Here is a 5,892-nt window from a genome sequence, read left to right on the forward strand (position 1 = left end):
TGGAAGAAGCTGAGCACTAACGCGGGGAAGTGTTTTGAGGCCCGAGGAGCCCGCCCCCTAATTACAGGCTCTGGGCTCTTTGAAGGCTGGAGGAGAAGCAATAAAAACCCAGAAGTGGAGGAAACCGAGCAGAGATTGGCTGATAGAAGAGGACGTCCCACCTCCCCGCAAAGCTGAGTGTGTCGAATCCTTTTTGAAGATGAATGCATGAATGGATTATTCGTCCATCACCATGTGGACATTATTTCAAATACACTGGCGTTGTTTGGTCCATGAAGCACGTGGTCTAACAGCACCTACCCTGGTTCCTACGTACAAAAAAAAAGACTTCAGCTGTGAGTTACAGGTTACACGCTTTTAAATAAACAGGGAATAAAAGTGAATCTTGTACTAAAACGCTTTCCGGTTTCCTCCGGGAGGAAAATGTTGCCTTGGCCCACGTCGCATAAATCAAATTAAAAAAAGAGAAGAGAAGAAATAAGCTGACCGAGACTGTGGTTTCCATCTGAGATTTTATTATTCTGGTTTCAAGCCTCTCTCTGTTTCCAATATTCTTAAATGGAGTTAACTGTCTTTTAGACATTAACTGTGATGGTTAAACAGACGGAACTGTAGAGACGAGTGAGGAAGAAGCGGTTCAAGTCATTTAATAAAATAAAGAAGAGATGATCACATCTAATAAAATGCAGTTAAATGGGGATTTCTTTAAAAAATTGAGAAGGAAAGCATCTGAAAATGCAAAAAAGGGAAAGTGGTGCCAAAGGTATTTAAAAATCATTAGATATGTTAAACAGTGTGGATTAATGGGAAATTTAATTTAGTCACTGGGAATTATGAACATAAATACTCTCTTTTTTTGCAGCTGAACTGCTTGAATGCATGTTAGCAATAGACTGTGATTATGACTTTATATTAAAACATCATAAACATAAGAAGTGATCCTTGACAGACTCAGAAACGCATTACTTTCATATTTGGTACAACGTCTCAGTGTAACAGTAAAACAAATATGTGAAGATCATGTTGATACTGTTATTTTAAAAATCTTTCCCTAAAATAGCTGATTTGTGATCAGCAAAATAATTTAATATAATATTCAACGCAAATAGGCGAGCCGATAATAAATTTCATTGCTTTCAGTTATTTTAATTCTGAAGTTTCAGTTTCAAAAGTAAGAATCTGAATTTTTTAGTCTGAGAGTGAGACGGATTCTCAGCGTCTTCTTGTGGGAGTCTCGTTTTCTGAAGGAGAGCACAGAAGATTAAAATTGTTGTCAAAAATAAACATATAATTTCTGTCCTTATTTTCTCCTCAATTACAGGGCATGGTCAGAGCTGGGCTTGTCGTTCTGGAGAGTCTGGCCCTCACATGAACATAGCGGCTATATTTGGCAGTCTGCTCTCTAACTGACCTTCATTGCTTTATTTTCTTATTCCAGGATGGGTGTGAGCAGAAGAACAAAGGCTGCACCGTGCAGCACTTTACACGGTCACACACTGCTGCAGGGCCGCGCTCACGGCCCCACAAACCTGGTGCGGAGCAGGCGGTCCACCTGACGAGGGCCCCTGAGGGCCCCTGAGGGCCCCTGAGGGCCCGGTCACGTGGCTGCAGTGTGTGGCTTCCTGCTGAGGGCGTGACTGAGGGCAGGAAGCGGACAGGTGTGGTGACGGGTCAGAACCAACCCACGGGGGGAGATCAGCACGAGCGTCGCCCTCGTCTCTCAGCCGCTTCTGATCAGCTCACGGGCGCCGCTTCCCTTGTTTTACCTCGTTTTGCTGCTTCGTTCACGAATCACTCACCTCCGATGGTCACTGGCATTTGGAACCTACTACAAAACTGTTGTACGTGGCAACCTTTTCGCACTTTCTGAGGTCTTTCGTTCCCCTCTCATTTGGCACATGGTCTGGTCCTGGTGGAACTCGTAAGTGAACTATGTCTTGTGGCCTTAGTCTTCATTAACGCGTCACGTCCCTTTACGCTGAAGTGAAATGACAGGGAGGTAACGGCTCCTCGCGCCGGAGAGCGTTCGCGTCGGGCCGCTTTTCCTCGTTTTTACAAGACTTGTAGTAATCCCCAACTTTGGCGTGTGCCCCTTTACAGTTCTCTTCAAAAGGCAGCGCCTGAGATCTATAATTAGAGAATGCGTTAAGTTCTTAACAGCCTCTTCAAAAAGCTTTCTCTGCTCTATTTACTATTTTCACCCCGGTGCGGTTCACGTTTCTGGGTTCGTACAGTACGGCGCTGCAGGCCTGATGGACTGCGGGGCGTTGGGTGGGCACAATAACCTTCACCAGGCCTGATTACACACTAAGTGTGGATGATTATTGTCAGTAGGAAACATATCAGATGTTTTAGTGCCTCCAGCTCATTAGCTCTATCTCGGCCTGTTTGAACGCAACAAGTGGCTTGTAGTTGATGCATCAACGAAACATCCATGAGTTCACGATTGATTGCGGATAATTCTTCTCCACGCACTTTTTGCACGTTTAATAAATTCTTCTTTTATTGTCAGTGTGTCACGCATTTTATTTAGAAAATGTTTCATGATCTCTGCGTTTACTCTTACTTCTGAGGGCTTTGCCAGAGTTTTTGACTTGACGCTCAGTGGCAGAGAAAACATGAAACGAGGATGTGGGACTCTTGTCAAACTTGGTCTTTACATTCACATCCCCTCCACGGTCGTTAAAGCCTCGTTCTTTTGGGAGTGAATAGCCTTCTGTTTTCTACATTGGTTTTAAATTGGCCACTTGGTATTATTAGGTCATTACGGCGACCAAGTAAGTGTGCATAATGGCGGATCAATGGAATATATCGCCGTAATGCATTTCCCTTGACATTCCCCTCTGGGCTGCAACCCTCAAAAAATTAACAATGTTAATAATACTGCGACGGAGGGGGAAAATTGAAATGATTAGATGTGTTTTACTTTGCTGCTGATGGAAATGTGGTGAGAGGGAATCAGGGTCAGGGATAGACTTGCCTTGCAGCATGACTCTGTGCTATTTTTCCAGGCTGTGTGGTCAAAGATTCAGAGTGCTTGTCAACGGAAAATGGGAGAGGGAGCGAAGTGGGGGAGAGTAAGAGAGAGAGAGAGAGAGAGAGAGAGAGGATGTATAGACAGAGAGACTGGGAGGACTGGAGACAGGGCGCTGGTTATACAATGCTACTGGATATCAGGTTCGCCTGTGCTCCTGATTATGGCATCAGATGTTAGTCACTCGTGGCCCTTTAGAGTCAACTTAGAACGCGACAACATGCTTGGGCCCAGCTCGAGTGGCGAGCGTCTACTTCGGGGCGCGTTGGTGGTTTCGACTCATCCGACCGCCAACAGGCTTCATTTCAACCAGTGGACAAAACACATTCAGGCACTAGACACGGTGATGATCGCATGTAGAATCGAGGCCACGGGAGATGGTTTGGTCTGTCCTCGTGGGTCGTTTCATGCTCCTCCGTGGCTCCGGTCGGACACCTCCGCCCCCAGCGGAGTCCAGCTCCGTCCCATCCGTTTTCCTGCACGCCAGCTTATTCTCCCAGCGTTGCGCAACAGGTCACACGGGATGCTCCATGCAAGTATCAGCCCCAGAAACTCTGACGGCCATCCACTCCCAAACAAATCTCAGTCCGCCGCCTCCCTGCTGTATACAAGCCGACATCTGGCCTGTAATCTCCCCGTCTGTCGGGGAGACATGCGGCCACCTAATGACCCCAACAGGCGTCATACATGCAATTGCACAGGATGGCGCAATGACAGCAATGACAGTGTCTTTCAATATCTCTTTATACATACTTTGTGAAATGAGAGGGACTTTGAGGAGCACTACTACACTTTTTACTGGGCTCTGCAGGCTGTTTGTACGCAGTTCGTGTATTGGGTTGATTCTTAATATCTGAAATACCTGTGTATGTGGATGATGCCTAAATCCACATTGGCATCTGCTGTGGTTTGTAGTGTCTGTCTAAAAACCTACATCTGTGTTCAAATAGAATATTTCATAATAAGTGAGACTTTAGGAAATCCATCCAGTTGACCTTTGACCCGGTAAAACCATGAAGGAGTATTAGTATTTTCACCTCACAGCTCCAATATTTAAATATGTGAGGTTGCTGAGCAGATGCTCTGACCAAAGACCTAAAGGCCGATATATTAAAATCAGTCAGAGAATAGAGTTTGAATAACAAACCTGTGGATTTGCACTGATCTCAAAAATGTAACTTAATAATAATCATCATCAAAATAACAATACAATTTTATAACATAATATATATATATATATAAAAATTGATCAATTAAATAAAATACAAACATAAATATAAATAGTCTGTTTTGTCTCCATTAAAATGAACTGGGAGGTTTTGCCGTCGTTCAAACGAAGCCTCAGCTGGATGCGCACAACTGTCCAAACGTTGTTGAAATACCTCCGCACACAAAACCTAATGTCTTCTGATGGCGCTGAAAGTGGACTCGTGAATTTTACAGGGTGCGACAGTGAAGTTTGAAACATTATCGCGGCAGCAGCACGGTGGGCTGCGCTTGTCAACCGAGACACTTAAATCACCGCTGTATAAATAATAATTTCTGCATTTGTGCAGTTGTGTCCGGGGGGCAGTAGTAACTGTGTGTGTGTGTGTGTGTGTGTGTGCGAGCGTGCGTGCGTGCGTGTGTGTGTGTGTGTGTGTGTGCGTGCGTGTGTGTGTGTGTGAGCAGAGACACGTATAAGTGTGTGTGCGTGTTTTATCTGAGCCAAGCTGTGATCTCTGATCAATCAGTATGGACTTCCTAAACCTCTGTGGAACCTCTGTAGGCTGAGCTCTACCCCACAGGGCAGCTCCCCACCTTCCCCTCTTCCCGTAGTGGTTTATACATATTTAGTCAGTGCCCCCAGACCCTGACAGCAGCTGGTGCTGAGGTTTGGGCGGGAGCTCATTACCCCTCGGTTGGTGGGGCCCTGGCGAAGAGGAGGGGAGGGTTTTTTTAAAGGGAGTAAATTGAGGTTGTCTTTTTCGGGTTGCTTTATTTCGTCCGAGTCCATGCGTCGTGTGATGCGTTCCATGTGTCGCGCGTTGCCACCAGCAGCCTCCACGCGTCTCTTCACCCTTGAAAAACCTTCCGCTCTTGTGGATTTAATGAACTCTTTCTAACTCTTGGCTAATTCAGTGCATGAAGATGCACTGAATTAGCCAAAAAAAAAATGCTGTTTGCTAAAAATCACATGTATTCATTTATTTTTCTATATTTTCACACTTTTTTCTTTGTGTTAACTAACTTTTAAAAAATAATATAACATAATAAATAACTCTAATTTATTTAACTTTTCATTGTATTTGACTATATTTACTGCTAGTTTCTGTCTGTGTTGCATTTTCTCCCTCTTGAGCTCCACTTCGGCTCTGTGGTCTGCCACTCTCAAGACAAAGCCTCCATCTCTGTGACTTCTAACAGAGGCTTGTTCAGAGCTTTATATCTGATGTCTTAGTGCCATAACAATGTGGTTTGGAGGACTGGAAGGATCGTTTATTTATGAGAGACATATTGCGCTGAAGGAGAGGGATAACATCTTTAAGTGGGTCAAAAGAGAGCGTTTGCTTCTGTGTTTTAGATGGGTGACCAAGAGTATCAGATGTCCCTGTCTATTGAGTGATTGTGAGGAACAGAAGCGAAGTGTTCTTGATTTGTATTTCCTCTTTTGAAGAGGAGGCTGAAGTGGGGACTTCCTGGTGATACTGATCAAATAAAGGAGGGGGTTCAAGGAGCAAACGCAGGCTCAGAAAGACGGCCGCGTGGTTAAAAGCCGGGTTCAAGACTTTTAAAAAGTAGCTCCGGAGTCTGAAAGTGAAGCAGGTTGGAGCTGGAAAAAGGCTGTAAGTGCTCACAGACACGGTTTGGACACACAA

This window comes from Betta splendens, chromosome 5, assembly GCF_900634795.4.
Source record: "Betta splendens chromosome 5, fBetSpl5.4, whole genome shotgun sequence".
NCBI lineage: Eukaryota > Metazoa > Chordata > Actinopteri > Anabantiformes > Osphronemidae > Betta > Betta splendens.